The sequence below is a fragment of the Coturnix japonica genome, chromosome 5 (genome assembly GCF_001577835.2).
Source record: "Coturnix japonica isolate 7356 chromosome 5, Coturnix japonica 2.1, whole genome shotgun sequence".
NCBI classification, from domain to species: domain Eukaryota; kingdom Metazoa; phylum Chordata; class Aves; order Galliformes; family Phasianidae; genus Coturnix; species Coturnix japonica.
In genome coordinates this window covers 16,701,951-16,719,918 of record NC_029520.1, presented here as the reverse complement: position 1 = coordinate 16,719,918, position 17,968 = coordinate 16,701,951, and the positions used below count along the sequence as shown (strand labels likewise).

Sequence of the window (17,968 nt, the reverse complement as noted above, 5' to 3'; positions counted from 1 at the left end):
CATATGCAATTTAATTTCTAGTGTCCATTGTAAACCTTCTATTTTCAGCCTGTATCTAAGCACATTTTCTGAAGTCTTTATTATCTTCTTTTGCATTAGAATGAGGTCCCATCGGGTAAGTTCCCTGGATTCTAAATACAGCACTGTAGGGCAAAATTCTCCTAGTAGATGCCATTCTTCAGAAACAGCTCTATTTCTTTCCTTATTCTTCAGAGCTTTTCTACCATGTCTCAAGCTTCTGCAAATAAACCCAGTAGCTTGCCATTTATAATGAAGAATAGGAAATCAGTTCACATCTGCTTGTGTCCTTCTGTCCTGCCTGAAGACAAGCAGGTTGTACCAAGGAAATGTACCCTATGACACAACCTCCATTTACTACCCTGTATGCTTGTTTACGTGCACAGAAGTTGCTTGTTTTCAGGCCTTGAACAAGACCCAGGCCTACAGCACCTCTACACAAGAAAATGACTGCAACCACCAAACTGGATATGTTGCTTCTCAGGAGCACATATAACAGAAGAAACATGTCTATGGCTTAGTTACATTGATCAAGAAAGGCTGATAACTAAATAAAAACAAGCAATCTGACACCCAGTCACTTATTCTAGTGTATTACGTATTCTATTACTTTAATGTAATTCCCACTGTTCTTGATGGAATTAGAAGACTACTAAAAACATGTGGATAACTTCTGAAGAAATATATGTATAGCCTGGTTACATATAGTTTCCTTGTCTGATATTTCTGTTTTAATAATAAACAAAATATATGTAGTAATAGTCCAAACTGAAAAACTGAACTTGGATCTCACAAATCCAAGTAAATACATACTCTGTTTTCCTCCAGCCCAGGCAGAAAGATCATTTACTGTTTTGATTCCATGAACTGGGGTCTGTTCAGTTTTGTCTGGGAATACTACTAATGAGACAACTTTATTACTGATACGGCCTGAGCAGAGAACAACTGAACAGACAAAAACACATTTACCTGACACAGTACCCATGAGTGTGCTAAAAGCACACCTAATGGACTTCCAGGGACTTCTACTGTTTCATGTCAGGCAATCTCCTAAACATGACAGATTGGTTTTCCTGAATGAATCCTTCTCATTTAGGAAACATATCCCAGTTGGATAGGAAACAGGCTACAAGACAATGATTTGTAAAGCCAGTAGTCTGTTTCATCAAGACATGATAAACTATCAGCCTACTATCTTAAATTTTAATCAATATCTGCAGAACCTACTACATTACATGTGCATATTGTTGAAGGAAGCCTGAAGTTGAGAAAACTGCTATCAAATAGACGGAACAGCAAAAAAGGAATTCCTGTGCTCATTGCCTAGGTGGGGAGCTGAGGTGCAGAACATTTTAGTGACATGCTCAAAGCCAAAGAGGAAGCCTGACCTTAGTCTGCAGTCTTGTGTACAAAAGCACCTCTTTTCCTCAGCACTAACATGAATTTTTATGCTCACCTTTCTCTTTGGAGGTGTACCATGGCTTCTCTGAATCCAAAGGGTCAATGTCCCCAGTGTCATTGCAGGCAGTGACTCAGAACAAGTATTTCCTCCCTGGAAGCAGGCCTGTGACGGCGTACTTATTGCTGTGGATTTTTCTGTGGCTGTGTGAACTATGTGGCAGTACTGATATCATGTTTCAGGATATCATAATGCGTCTGCTAGTTCTCTTCTTCATTTCAGCTGTAATTATATTTTAGTGTCACAGTTTCTGGGACTTTCTCAAGCCAGCTGAGATTAGTGGTTGATCAGAGGAGATCTAAGAATTAATTCGCACATTTAAGTATTGATTTCTCCTGTTTGGAGCCTTCCCTCTGTTATGAGACAAAATTTTTTCACTTCAGCTTCTCCCTTCCAGAGTCCTCATGTGTTTAGTTAAAGTACTTTCTCCTTGATTTCTTCTAGCTTGAGGAACCTGATTAGCAGTTTGCTGTATGTAATTCCTTTCTGATGAAATAATACAGCTGCTAATCTTAAAAAGCACTCTGAAAAGATGATGTACAAAATACAATGCAAAGATCCTTAACCTCCTCGCCCCCAGCAGATCATAGTAATGAAAAGTTCTCTAAGGAGCAAGCTAGTTTGTATTGACAAAGATGTGTGAATGCACTGTGCTGTTCCAGCACAAACCACCATGTGGCTCTTCAGCCTCACAGTCAGGTCAAACCTATGAGAGGATAGAAGAAAAACAAGACAGAAAGAGAAATTATAAGATTAAAATAATGAGAAGCTGTATCAGAAGAAGTCATTCTTCAGTCTGTTGAATCAGGCCTGAAGAAGTGAATGATGGAGACTGGAGGAAGAAATTTTTCTACAACTAGGGTTGTAGTTGGTTAAGAGGAACGATGCCAACATCCTAATACCCATATCACATGAAAAAAAAACAATAATGCCTCAGCAATCAACAGCTTAGTGATGAGCACCTGTTCACACCAGTTTCAGGTGAGAAAGATAGAACACAGAAACATTTAAGAATTGTTCAAGTAAAAAGTGAATTAAAACAAAGAAAAAGAAGAGGCAGCTCTAATGTCTTATTAGATGATGTCCATTCTCTTTGCCACAAACAATTTTCTATGTCTGTTTCTAGTACGACTTTTATTTTTTGTTACAGTACTGCATATTGCCATTCTGTACCAGCACAGTTTTCTTAGCATGTCATAATACTTGATTTCTCAAGACTTAATTAGTGTCTTTGAAGCATGGCCTCTGATATTACTATTTTAACTCTGGCACCTGATTGCTCATCTCATTCAAACCAGCCACCTCAAAGAACTGTAATTGTCTCATTACCTCTGTATTTAAAACAAGCATTTCAATTATGATAGTTTATTTGCTATAATACTTACCCACCTAACCCATACTCAGACTAGAGCTCCTTGATAGAAATCAGAGAATATTTCAACCATGACTTGTGTAATCAAATACTTGAGGGAGGTAAGTGGTAGAAGTAACAACTGCAATTACACCTAAGATCCCCATTAAGGGAACAGCTCAGTACTAGCTGGAAGGATGGAAGAATACTTTCAGTTTGAATAAAGAACTGCACAGCTTGTGCTGGCCTCCATCTTCTCCCAGCATCTCTGAAAATACAGCTAGAAGTAGAGCTCAGATACTAAACATTCCTTTGTGCAAGATGAATTTGATAACCCTTTAAAAATTATGTATATTTAAGAAGAAGAAAGGGCCGGTAGGAGATGACAATTCCAATTGGATGGTTATTGCAAGTCTTACCTGAAGGTGGTATTTCTAGAATTCCTTCCTGTTCCATTGCTTCCAAACTCCATTGCTTTTCCCACACTATCTTCACTTGCAGTTTGCCTGTTCTGCAAACTTCCTGCGGTGTTAAGTGGTACTAGAGATAGGGATCTTGGTGCACTTTGTCCAGTCCTTGGTGTCCTTCACTTATACATTCTAGCATGCATCATGATGACACATCTTCCTTGTTTGGTTCCTGCCAGGCTAAGGAAATACTGGAGCTGGAAAAATCCACCATGTAGAGGACCTTCAGGACTTCTGCAGGCTCTGTGACAGAAAGAGGACTGTGACATACTACTTTATTGGCAGCTCTATGTTTGTATATGTGAAGATAGAACTGTTCTTATTTCAAGATTTCAAATCTGCAAGGTTTTAGGATAAAAGCAACTTCGGTAAACACAGCAAATTCTGTCCACTGAGACAATGCAGTTTCTAAAATGAACATATACACATAAACCCTGTTCTGAGGCAGGCCGATTAAGTGTAAAGTCCTCACAGTGCTTGCAAAGGGCCCAGCTGAATTCAGACTGGAAAGAGCATCTTCTGTGAGCACTGACCACCACTCATTCTCCGTAAGTGCTTGGGAAAGGTATCTGGGCATTAAAATTCTATGCATTGCTTTTGTCTCTTCCTAACTGACAGATGAATGTGTGTAAACATGTTACCTCTAAACTGTCCTGTATGGTTTTGAGAGCTGAATGCCTGTTATTTTGTAATAAATCCCTCCTATCGTCTTGAGTCAAGTGGTTTGGCACTGGTTGGACTGCTTGGACAAATGAATTCATGGGCTGGCTTTCAAGATTCTGTTAATGTTCTCCAAATTTATGTGTCAAAGATTATAGTACTCAAATTAATAGCAACTTTTGAAAATACAGACCTTGCTTTTTGGTCATTAGTTTACTTCGTAGCTTACTTACCTCATAGCTGCTTAGTTAGGTATCCACAATATATAAGAAGAGTGAAAGATTGGATATTAAAAATTATCTGTGTTTCAAACCAAATGAATAGTTAAAATTCCTGCTCTGCTTTGACAGTCTCAGAAAAAAAATGCATTAAGAAATAAACAAAAACAACTAAGACCATCCTCCTAGTCCAAGCCAACTAGTGCAGCATGCTGTGCCAACATCAATACTAATGGCTTTTACAGAATACTCTTCTGAGCATAAAGGGTCATAAGGAACATGGTGCATGTGGTCAGAACATATTTTCCTAGGCTTAATGAGAAATAATGTAAGTCTTCAAATAGGAGAAGAATCATGGCTTCAGGCTTTAAGCTGTTTTTCTGTTCTCTTTTGATGTCAAGGAACCAGAATGCATTCCCTTCTGAGTAACTATTCAACCCCAAGGCTCTCTGAGCATAGAATTCTCTTTCTTTTTTCTTTCCTTTTTGTTGTTATTGTATTAGCTTCATGTTTCAAGAATTATTTTCCCCCCTAAATTATGTGCACCAACAGAGGACCACTTTTTACAGTTTTACAGATTACAGTGATAGTTAAAGCCATTAATTGGTGGCCTCTGACAAACTTTTGCTTAACTTTAGTTATACAGTCAAATAGAGTAAGAATTCTATATAAGGAACTAAAATTTGCCCAGTTCAGCATCTCTGAAGCACCACAGTCCTTCAGAGTTTGTGATTTAAATCAGTCCAGAGTTAGACACAAATTTTCCTACTACAAATCCAGTCTTAAGGGAGAAAAAGAACACAAACCCTGCAACTTCTAAAAAAGGTGATGGGCAACTGATAAAAGCAGCATAGCAATGTTAGAAATTTCACTTAAAAATATTTTCTTTGTCCTTTGGCAAACTGTACGTGAATATCAAGTGTTACAGGTATCTCCACGTTAGAGCATCTCTATCACATTGATCTGTTTGATTTTTGCATATACACGGCTGCTCCTGGTAAGAATTCCTTCTTACATTCTTATCTTAATAGTTACACACTTTAAGTGAATCACACTTTCAGGCACTTGTAATGACACTTACAGACAGCAGCATTAAGGCCTTCATCAATTAAACTGCAAATACAATGCAGTTCTTACACTGAATCAAGATGAAGTTTGCCACACTGCTTCAGACTTTGGCCGTAAATGCACAGATCTTGTCAAAGCATATATGCTTAGAAAAACGGGACATTAAACAGTTAAAGATGGGATCCTTTGCAACAAGTGGTCAAAGGTATGCTGGGAAATCCAGGCACTGTATGGTTGAACTCGCATTGTTTCATGCTGTATCCTTCAGGTACTTGGAAAGACAAACGTTGCAATTACACAACTCTAATTACCCCTAATACTGATACAACTTGGCCACTGATTTTTTTAATTGCTATTGGACTGACATAAACCAAGAGGCATTGTCAGCTCACAGACACCTGGAGAACAAGATAAACTCAGGGGTTAAGGGAGTCCTTTAATTAAATCTAGACTTCACATCTCCAGTAGTCCACTTTCATGTCTTCCACTAAGGTCCAGAAGGAAGTAGAATTTCTTTGAATGTAACATGAAGAAAAGACATAATTTGCCATTATAGTGCTTTCCACCAGATTATGGTCTATATCGTGCTGTAATCATACATTCTGGGGAGAAGTATCTTAATTATTTTGCTCCCACTGGCTTTAGCAGAACTTCCCATTAAAAAAAGAAGTTCAACAGGGTGGCCAAGCCTCTCATAGTCCAGCCCTTAAGCAAGGTTAAACCTCCATTCTATTTAGAAAAGCAAAAATTTCAGGTAACAGTAATTTGGTGTAAAAACTGCTTTCATCATTTACCACGAGTAATGTTGGTATTTCAAAGGGGATATTTTTGGATAGCATGATTGATTGTAACTTAATTAGCATGGAAGTGCAACATGTTGACTGAGACAGTGGAAAGAATACAAGAGCAAAAATATTAGCAGAAAAGGAAAAACAAAAGTCTTGTTAAAATGCTGTGGCTAATAAGAACACTCCCATGTGTTATCCAAGCTGTACTAAGCATTGATCATATGGTTGCTATCCGATGGATACAACACAATCAGACACTTGTTTAATTCATTTCTGGTCTAATTCAGGGAAAGGCAATCAAACTTAGGCAGTGTGAAATACCAAACATGAATGCTTGAAGTCTGACAGTCAAATCCATAGGTGTGACTTTTCAAGATAATGAGTGTTCTTGCTGTGTTACTACTGTATGTAAGTATCAGGCTGTCTTTGAGGGCTGAAAAGTGGATCTCGCCTTGAACAGCATGACAAAAAATATATATCTTGCTAGATGATGCTATTTCCTTGGTCAATCAACAGTACTCAGCTTTTTATTCAAAGCTTATTTTGCTTTTAATCTGGCTGCATAAAAACATACAAATAATCTTGATCTGACCTTGAACTGTATATTTGTTGCCTAGGACTCAGAGATTGCTAACTTCTTTTTCCTTCTTTCCATGACATAGCCTTGCACTGGGCAACATCCATCCTGGGCTGAGGAGTTCCTGGTGATGGTGACAGCTTCTTTCCTAACATCTAACTCTTGAGGCTGAGACACCTGTTCAAAAGACTCCACACACAGAAAAATCAGTTTAGCAATGGAATCCATGGATTTCAAGTTGTGTGAGTCTGTGTGCATATGTATACATCTATACCAACAACAAGAAGGATAACCTGCATGGTTACTTGATTCGTGGCTGCAGTCTTTCTTTAACAGCCTCTTACTTTGCCAGCTACTTCCCTTTATCACTTTAAAGGTTGAAACATTTAAATGCTTGCATTTATTCCAAAAAGGAGCTCTTTCTGCAGTATGCTACAGAGCTGCACAGAAACACTTACCTTAATCCATAGGAAGTTTAGATAAAAATGGAAAATTGCAACACTTTAGGCGAGAACTGACATATATTACTTCAGTTTGGAAATTTTACTTCTGAAATGACTCACCAGGCCAGACACACGGACTACACTGTCTTTTGTGATACACTCTGACCCTGGGAAAAAGAGCTACAAATATCAGGAGGCACAGGTTCTCTGGGATCCCTGTCCATAAAGGAAAAACAAGCGCAAGAGGTACCCACACTGTAAGTCTCAGAACATAGTTCAGCAGTGTTTTCTAACTAACTTAGGCTTTGGCTGACGTATTTTCTTTCTTGGCTGCAAAACAAAATGTTTTTAAGTATTCCCTTTTAAATTATCTTCTCTCCTCCTCCACAATATTTTCCAGAGAAAGACATTTCATTTGCCATATTCTACTAAGCTTATATAACTGACACGAGAAGAGAATGCTAGTCAGTCCTCTTTCATGGCCAGCCCATGTTGAGACATTTCTGAGTCTGCAAACACTGGTAGTGAAAGGATTTGCTATTTCTTTGGTCCTGGTTTTAGTCCAAGCACAAAACAGTTTCTAAAGAAGAAAATCTGAATTAGAGAGTTTGCAGCCCAACATGTCTACCAGTGACCAGCCTGCTATAAAATGATTAATATGAAGCCCTACCAACAATGCTGAGGTAAAGACTGTCCAAAGCTGAGACAGTTATTTTCTGAGATTCCGCATTAACAGATCTATTGTCTTCTCTTGCAGTGTTTGCTTGTAAAACAGTCACTGGTTTTCTCCATCACCTCTTTCTCTGCCACCTCAGCACCATCTCAGAAACGTATGACTTTACACAATGCCTTTGCCTTAAAAGGTACCTTGACGCTTTCAATATGCTCATTCTTCATAGTTACACTGTGTGCAGCTAAAGGCTTCAGTAACAGGAGAATCCAAAAAGAAAACAATTGAAAGCTGCAGCTGCAAATAGACCCTGCCATTTTTCCTGTGTATGCAAGGTGGTCCAGAGTTGGGCCCCTTGGAATACTTTATGATTTTTATTTTGTTTTTTAATGTAATAATCCCATATTTCATGAAAAACTTGAAGGACATGAAAAATCTTCCATGTGTTTTGATTGAGGCAATTCAGTTCTGTTTCTTAAACAAGAACCTGGCTGATTTCCATCAGGTGTTCAGCTCAGCAGAAAAGGAGGGAGCTCTGAGAAATAGCAATTGCACAATGCTCCCCAATTCTCAAGGTCCTTGAGATTTATTTCCAGGCAGATTTTAAGCTTTGAAGGCAAAAGAGGAAACACTCTGTGCTATTCTTTCCTAAGACCACATTTGAATAAGCCATAATCACAACAAAGATCATGGAATCAAAGTTTACTGCTTGCAAACAAAACATTCTGTCAGTTGTTAGAGCTGTATGGAACAATGATAATGATGTCCTGTGCACAATAAAGAAAAATAACCAAGTTTCTAAATATTTGTCAGGTATATGTTTGCAAAGGACAATCTGCTGAAATAGTCATAAAAATGCAGTCAGTATTTCTGACAGGAGGAAAATCATTCCCTGTACCAAAGCTTTGCTGTGGATGCATTTATACTGCACACAGGTTCTATATATTTGATGCCACAGCCACAGCATCCTTACTGCTTCATTTGTCCCACTGTCTTGGCAGTGGTATCCATCCAACTCGCCTTTATTTGGAGAACAGAAAGAGGCTCATTTCCATGCTGCAGATGATTCTGACAGTCCATCTGGCGCCATCTGGCTGCCAAGAGCTGAGTAATACATATATTTACATACTTCATGTATAATTTCAGGAAAGGTGTTTTTCTTGTTGCTCAGAACAACATTTCAAGTAAAGGTTAAGACCAACATTCTCAACCACAGATTTATAAACATAGAAACCCGTGTTTTGTCACTTTAAATCAATCAGTATGACTGTTCAATTTTCTCCCCTTGGCTAACAACGGAGCAGAAAGGTTTTGCTCGCAGACAGATAAGCCTAAAAATGGTACAGCCCCAGCTGATGGGACCTGATGAAGCAAAGACTCTGCAAGTGTTAACAGCAGTAAGGAGACAGCTTAGCTACCTGCAGTGTCAACTCTTGCTTTGTCCTCTGTCCCCCTGGCTGAATACGTGCCTATCTTCATGCTCCTCTTTTAGACCACTGATGAGTATGCTTCTCACTACATTACCCAGATGCCTTTCATGGCTATAATCTGACAAGAAGGTTGAGGCACGAAATGACACACATTGCAACAAACACCTTCTTTGACTCTGTCCCTGGATCTCAGAATTTCCTGCTCAAAGATGACAAAGAAATCAGGATTTCCAAGTCCTAATCGAGCACAGTGTTCTGTGATTTATAGATAGAATGAATTCTGTGAACAGGATCTACATATTTGCCTAGAAAAGCTGCATGGCATGTAATGAATGGTATGTATTAGCATACAATAAATTAGCATTTATTAATTACTCTGAAAATCTGAGACTGGGTGAGAGAGAAGGGAGGGTGGTGAGAAGTCAACCTTGCAGGAATTAATGTGAATCTACAGGTTGAGAAAATACGTTAACAAACATGAAATCATATAAGCATCTTCACAGGAGACTAGGAAGGAAAAATTTGAAAAAGCAAAGAATTAAAGCTGAAACTTAGTAAGGCTGAGATTGTAGAAGACTAGGAAGGATCAGATCAGTCCTTTTCTGATGTGTCCACATGCTTATCCTCAGTCAAAAATCCCCTAGGATGAAAGCTATTATCTTTGCTTGATAAACTGCACATCAGGGGAAGAAATGGGGATAAACAGAGCCTGTTCTTATGTAGTTTTTATCCTTTATGGGTGTATTTCCACTATAGGGATAGCAGCTCAAGGCTATTCTGTTGTAGTTGAACCTGTAAACGATATGCTAATATGATTGTTTCCTCTTTCCAATCACTTTGTCTTAAATGATACATTTCTCACAGAAGGCATCTGGGCATACTCAAACCTTGCCCACAATTAACAGAAGTTATCACAGATACTAAAAGCCACTAAAATCCACACTCTGTGAGGAAGAACTTTGAAATTCTTCTCCAGCCTATGATGAGAGCACAAAGATATTTTGCCAGCCTTCCCCTCCTGGCAGCCTTATGTCTTTCTATAGAGATCCTAGGTAGAAATTTACAGCATCAATAATGCTACTGCAAAATTAATTAAAGAAATAAACATGATATTAAATATTTAATATTGCAAGAGTCTCGTGTTGTGCTGCTGGTCCTCAGCATTCAAACATCCCATCGGTCACTTTAAAGAACAAGAATTCATTATGATAATCCTGGTTAAAATAAAAACACCAAACTTAACTAGGCTGCTTTAGGTGGTATGTACGAGGACTAAGATGGAAGACTTACTGCTTTATGCTTCTAACATTTTCTACAGCAAAGGGACATCCTTAATCATTATCTTCATAATACCAACACAAAGCACAGACTAATGGCTTATCCCATATTAAACAATAGACTTCAGATCTGCATTATCTCAGATCAGTTTCATGGCTGTTATAACAAAGCAGCACTACTGCTCTACAGTGAAGAACAGAGCAAAGGATGCTATTGTTCATTTTCCTTCCTTGGACCAACCATACATACCTTCCCAGTTGCACTGGTGCTGCTGTTGTAGTTGTTAGGTTCACTGTCTTACACAGAAACACTCATACAAGTTTCTGAGTCACTTGGCTCATCAACATTATGATAAACTCTGCTCTGTTCCCTTCATGATTCCTGTTGTGCTTCAGACCTTTCAATCACCTGTTAATTCCTTATCTCTTTCAGAGTGATATATTTCAAAATCAGTGCACGCTCCAGACAGGAATTTCCATTTTTCATTTGTGTACTTGTTGATGAATTGATCTGGAACCTCTTAGAAAGGGGAGAGGACTGGTAAAAAGAAATGGCACAAATCAGCAAGCACTTTATAAATCCAAGTGGGTAGTTTTGCTTTTCCAGGATACAACACAAGGTCAAATTCGAGGACTTTGCACTTTAGCTCTATGAATTTTGCAGTTCAAACCCTGCTATCTCATGTTTGATTTACTCACTGCCTGAAGAAGCTTACACTGAATTACCTGCAATCAATGAAGAATGGAGCTTTCTGTGCTATAACTCCAGTTTCAGCATTGAGTTCTGAAGTTCACAGGACTGGATATCCTAAGTGTGGGACAATCCATCAACAGATGCAATGACCTCATACTTATTGTCTTGCTTCCACACTTGCCCATTGAACTTCCAGCTGAAGTTTGGCATTTTCCTTAGAAGGCCCATTTCAAACACTGCATCTAGCAGTTTTTTGGTCATTTTCAATGGTTTTGTTTCTATCAGGATTTGTAACAGTCCAACCTGTTAAAATACCAAAAAGACAAATTTTCGTTTAGTTTCCAGTCTCTGATTTCCTACACTAAATAACAAGACTACAATGAAGTCATTTTCATTTCTTTCTTGAGTGATAGTAGAAAGATAAATTAATTCCTTGAACTTCAGCAGAAATTAAGCTAACCAGTTCAAAATATTCAGTAGAAGTTGCATGCAATCTTACAATACCAAAAACCAACAGACACGCTACTTTCTGTTCAGTTCTTCTGCCTTAGTTTTGTTTTTTCCCCCTCTCCTGATTCTAGGTTATTGTAAAGGAAACAATATCAGGCAGTTGCTGATGAGATACCTGGAACCATTTGGAATATTAGGAACCGACTGGGAAGCAGAAAGAGGACTGATACCTTTGTGTTTTCTGTTAAGAGTGCTGCAGTGCCTGGCAAGTATTGGCTTAAGTAATGATATTCTACCAAATAATATTTTTTAGTAGTTCAACCACATATAAGTAGTACAACTTAAAGAACAGTACTTTTGGCAAAGCTTATTTTTAAGAGATGGCCTTATGGTAATGAAAGTTAAGGCAGGTGGGCAGCATCATTTTTACTGAATGCTGAGGTACGGTTTATCATTCCCATTCTCCTCTAAAACTGGTTCAAGTTCAGCTGTGACTCACATTCCTGCTACACTGACGTCAACCCAGCTTATTATGTGTAATAACCAGGCTTCAAACTGAGATGTGCTACCTCATAAAAGGTGTTTTCACATGGGTGCTCCGGTAATTGAGGGTTGGTCTATGACTTGAATGTTAGATTTCTGTTTGAGCCTAAAACATCAGTAACATGAACGTTGTGAATACATTAAAAAAAAAAGAAAAAAGAAAGCAGATCATAATTTGGCCTTTTTGATATAAAAATCTACAGAACTACAAAACCACAGTTTTGACCCTCTTTTTTTTTTTTTTTCCTTTTTTCTTTTTTAAATTTAGAGACTGTTTTCATACACAAAACCTCCTGTATTCCATAACAAACATCACCTATAACTCTTGCAATAAAATCCGTAGGCACCCAGCTCTTTTTCATTTGTGTTGCTGATGTGCACCATAAACTTCTTACCCATCTGCTTCAAGGCCAGTTTGGATGGGGCACTGGACAGCCTCATCTGGTGGATATCAACTCTGCCAACAGCACTGGGGTTGGAGGTAGATACCTTTAAAGTCCCATCCAACTTAAACCATTGTATGATTAATACTCTGTTTTTGTTGATGTTTCATATTCAGCTTCCTTGCTATCTTTGGTATTCAAAAGAAAACATTTTACCTGCTTTCCAGATATTTCAGAAATTCTGCTGTTAGGTAAGTGAAGAATTACATTAGGGGCATAAGCGATTTGGTTCACTATCTGGCACAGCCATGGAATTTGGGATAATTTTCTGAATTTTTCTACCAGCTTTTGCTTGGCAGAACGGAAACATTAGTACATCCTTTATTCACCTCACTTAGACTGTAGAATTCCTGGGCAGGGACAGGCCCAATATTGCTTGTCCAAAGCATCCAGTATGCCTTATCCTAAGGAATACTGGATTGCAGACCTTTGCTAGTCTATTAGGATGCTACATTAACATTATAAATCTGATCTGACATGGATTTAACCTCCAGTGAGAGATCTTCCTAGAGACGTTAGCTGAAGGAAAGTTCTGAAAACATTTTTTACCTTGTCAGGATTTGACACAATTTCTTCATGTTTCTTTGAATATTCAGCTTTTGTCCAGCTGCAAAAAATAATGTAGACTTGTATTCCATCTGGGATGTGTAACTGTCTTCCATCACAGCTGTCTTTTTGGATGCAGGCACTTATTTATTTATTTTTTTTGACTCTGTCAAGAGTCTGGGGTACTGTGACAATAACTTCAACCTCCGCTTCTTTCTTCATCTCTTTCAACTTCCTGAGAAATGCGCAAAGTTCATGCAGGCCTTCTCTAACTTCTCCAGAATCTTAGGGATGATCTCCAATGTTTTTTCCTCCTCAGCCATCAACTTCTTTATGTTCTTTTTAGGAGCTGGAGGTCTCCTGCATACAGCACTGCACAAGAAATTCATGCTTCTTTTCCAAGTAAGCAAGCAACTATCATGTAATAACATTGGAGATATCCAGACCTCCCTTGGGAGAGGGATCAGGCCATCTGCTGAGAATTTGCTGAAGTGCTAACAATGCATGGAAGGAGATCAGGCAGATCAAGCAGGTCCTTCCTTTCTTGAACCCATGCCAGAACTGATTTGCCGGTTGTCCAGCAAATGCCATGTGATCTCACTCAAGATGATCCATTCCACAGCCTTTCCTGGCATCAATGTCAGGCTGATGGGTCTGTAGTTTCCTAGATCCTCCTTAGACTCTTGTAGAAGGGAATCACACTGGCAAGCCTCCAGAGTCACATTAGCAAGTCCTGAATAATATTACAAATCACTGAGGTTTTGCACTGTTTTTAATTTTTGCCTGAATGGCACACAAAAGGCATTAGTGCCCTACTACATTAAACCAAGTAACCAAGTAACAAAAATAGTGGTTCTTACTCTAGTGAAGTTTTCTGCTGATTGGAAACAATGCCCTACAAACATTCAACAGTACTGGCAAGAAGTACTGTAGTAGGCCTACTGCAAACTGGGACGTTTTCATAACTGTTTATAAATAATATAGTGATTAACTTTTTCTTATTTAAAGTTTTATTGTGGAAATAAATAAATAAAGCAAAAAAAGAAAATGTGTTACCAATATTCCTTAATGAACTTGTCGACAACTCTCTGGGTCCCTCTACTGGTACTCACTTTCTCCTTTCCTTGTTACCTCAGGATTTGGTTTACTAATCAGCTTCAGCTCTGAATGCCTCCGAAAAATCAGGAAGAAATACTGCAACTAATTAATGAATGAGTGAAGTGGAAAAAAGGATCTGTTACTCTGTTTAGGTTTATTTTTAAGGTCTAGATTTACCTTGCTTTACTTTATTTACTTAATACAACTTCACATACACCACAAACACTACTCTGGGAATTAAATTTGTTCTTTAGAAGTGCTCTGCACACCAACAGTAATGATTTGTGATTTTCTTTTTTTTTGGTGATACATAATAAAAGCTAATATTTTTGTTACATTATATAGTTATGGATCTATCATATGTGAACACAATGGGAAAGCTTATTTACTTAGTCTTCCAAGGCTACATTCTTTCAGCACCAGTGAAATTGTCTGATCATGACTTTTGCTTAAACAGGATCTCCTGAATTTGAATCAGTAAGGATTTCTTTCCAGCAGATGAAATGAACTGTATCTTTCCCACTGATCCAGCACAAATATCTAGAAATTGTAAGAATGAACAATCAGGTTTGCTCTTTTTTAACCACTTCCTCCATGTGTAGATGATGATAGACCATGTTTACTTGCACAAAGTGCGTGAATGTATGTAGGAGCACCTGAAGATGCAGTCAGCCCTTGTCATATAATACACAGAGAACTGGCTTTCACCAGAAATAATTGTTACTCACCCTTGGGTGTTGTCAGAAATAATTCCACACAAAACAATGGCATAATCCCCAGGTAATATATCACTTTTACTGACGATTTTAGATTACTGGTCCAGAAAAGAAAGAAAAATTTTAAACAGACAAAAATCAAGAAAGACGTGCAAAGGCTGAAACATCATCATCTTTGTCAGCAAACTGAAAACACTGCATACAAAAACAATCACATGCTGCAGTTCACAGACTAAAGAGGACTCCAGCATGATAGAGGCTCTGTGCTCCCTTCTCTAAAAGTTTGAGTTGTTAACACAAACTTGTTTATCAAATCAGAAGAGTGTGGAAATGGGATTGGTAATGCTGTAAAGTGGATAAGGTATCATTAACGGTTTGTCTAATAAATCTATCAAGGAACCAACTTTCACTTACCCCTTCAATAACATAATTCAGAAACAAGAGCTCAACTTAGACACAGAGAAATCTGGGCTGAAAGTTAAAATTTCCCCAACAAAAACAAAACACTGACAACTCAAACCAATTCCACCCACCATTCCAAACAGACACAAAAGCCAGGCAGTTCCTTTCCACGTTCATTTCACAGTATTGATGAGTCCTCCCTCACACTTCTGTTCTTACATCAGTTACTCTGGCACAGAGTGGGCATGTGAATACACATACATGCATATTACTGTAGGAGGAAAAAACAATGCATATGAATGAGATCTTGCTGTTTGGATTGATAAGTCTGGCTGTGCTGCCAGACAAGGAACTTGAGAAGTGAATGCATCTCGTTGTAACCCTGACCTTCATGATGGCTGGGTGTCTGCTCTCCATATTACTCCTAGAAGCCTAAAGACCAAGATGATAGTAGATGTGGTGAAACCCGTCCCACTTGGCTTTCCTTCTTTTGACCCAAAAGGAGTCAGTGCTACCCTAAGAGAGGTTTCCTTTGTTCTGTGATGTCTTATTAGTTTTGACTTAAATTCTGACAGTTCTCCTCCCATCCACTTCAGACACAAATAAGCTAAGCATGCGAAGGAGAAAGAGCAAAAGGATCTATGCAGGAACTTTTCTCTCGGATCCCTGGAAAGAATTGTTGCCTTTGCCTTCATAGAGGAAAGCAGGTACTGACATCGGGAATACAAATATCTGACTCAGGCAAAAACTACTATTTCCAGAGCAGAAATGTATTTTGCCTAATCCACAGCAGATGTTTTTGTCCACAAAATTCTGAGATGTACTGAGATCAAAAGGTGGCCAGGAGATGCTAAGCCATCTGAAAACTCTGGCAACACAGACTCTGTCCAAGGAAAGAGACGGTCCCTTGAAAATACTGGTTATCCACATTTTAGATTAAAACTAGTACAATGCAGTGATTTATTTACTGTGTTTTAAGCCTAAGAAGCAACAGGCAGAGAGAAAGAAGAAATAGGAACCAGAAATTGATTAGCATGGTCCATTGGAAAGAAAGGAGGGCTACGAATTACAATACCTGAGTAATTCATCAACTTTACCCCATTTAGATGCTCTGAGACATATTACCAGCTATGATGTCAATATGACTTTTAATTCTGAGTAAAACATTTAGCCTCCATGTTCAGCTTTATTATGACTGCAATAAAACTTGCCTGCTGAGCTACTGGGGATTACATGGAGGACAAGCTCTTATGTGTTAAACTTAACTGAACTCTTTTGTTACTTTAGTCTTTAATTCTATGTAAACCTGTATATCTGTCTATCTCAGAGTACCAACAAAAGGACAAAGCATCATTGATCTGCTAGCTTGAGAGGAAGAGGATAATTGTATAAATGTCATGGCCAATGACGGACAAGCAAACAAGACTGGGATAGGTTCTGCCACATTCAGTAAGTGTGAAAAGTCATATGAAATTGACAGGGGAGGCATTACAGTTGATTTGAAAAAAAATAATCTCAGGTTATTATAAGCTAACATACCTGGAAAGAGGAATTTAGTCCTCTGGGAAACAACTGTGTTGTAGGTATTAGTACTGCTGTTTCAGGTACAAATAGGCCTGGAGAGAAATGGAGAGGGCAGATAGAATGTTCCTTTTTTTTGGAGAGTGTTCAGTAAAAAGAGAAGCCCAGTAAGATGCAGTTTAGCACAGTCCCTATCATCAACTGAGTTTCAAACCTTCTGAGTAGGATAAGCAGCAGTTCCACTCATCTCAAGTGCTTTTGTATGGCTAGAGTTCCTTTCTGCTAGTCCTAAACACTTCTTAAGACTACCTCTGCCATCAGAAGAGATCAGAACAGCTGATATAAGGTCCTTTAAACCTCAAATCCTATTTAAAAAAAAAAGAGAAATATGTTAAATACGTTAAGGCTGAAGTAGAAATAGGAGAATTAACTCCTATTCTGTTAGACAGAATAACACTTTAAGAGGCATTTAATATTTTGATCTTAGCTGAGTAGAATGCACTTGCCTAGTGTGAAATAGCAAATGTGCAATCTTTATATCCAGTTGAAGTAGGATGATACTTGCTTTGAACTGATGCAAAGCAATCTAACTTTACCAGTGATCATGTTCACAGAATCACAGAATGGCCTGGGTTGAGAAGGACCACAATGATCATTCAGTTTCAACCCCCTCACCATACGCATTGCTGCCAACCACCAGACCAGGCTGCCCAGAGCCACATCCAGCCTGGTTTTGAATGCCTCCAGGGATGGGGCATCCACAACCTCCCTGGGCAACCTGTCCCAGTGTGCTACCACCCTCTGTGTGAAAAACTTTCTCCTAATCTCTAATCTCCACTGTCTTAGTTTCAAACCATTTCCCCTTGTCCCATCACTATCCACCCTCATAAAGAGCCGTTCCCCCTCCTGTTTATATGCTTCAAGTAGTGGAAGGCCGCAATGAGGTCTCCCCAGAGCTTTCTCTAAGCTAAATGAGCCCAGTTCCCTCAAGCTTTCCTCATAGGAGAGGTGCTCCAGACCTCTGATCATCTTAGTGGGCCTCTTCTGGACCTGCTCCAAGAGCTAATGATATTTAGGATACCAAATGTTGTATTTTTGAAACAACATATGATATTTTGAGGATAAAATG

General features: G+C 38.6%; 1 long non-coding RNA gene across 12 annotated transcripts in view; it reads right to left on the bottom strand.

Moving 5' to 3' along the window:
• LOC107314699 overlaps positions 1–17,627 on the bottom strand; it is a 49,332-nt gene extending 31,705 nt beyond the window's left edge. For 3 of the 12 annotated variants that reach the window (XR_004307275.1, XR_004307277.1, XR_004307281.1), the window contains exons 1-5: positions 13,106–17,620; positions 11,153–11,423; positions 6,622–10,964; positions 3,248–3,538; positions 1,475–2,183 (exon numbers count right to left, since the gene is read on the bottom strand). This is a non-coding gene — a long non-coding RNA (uncharacterized LOC107314699). Of the gene's footprint in view, positions 1–1,474; positions 2,184–3,247; positions 3,539–6,621; positions 10,965–11,152; positions 11,424–13,105 lie in introns of all 12 variants that reach the window. The other 9 variants (XR_001555591.2, XR_004307283.1, XR_004307285.1 and 6 more) reach the window with 8 other exon arrangements.
• Positions 17,628–17,968: the final 341 nt, after the last annotated feature.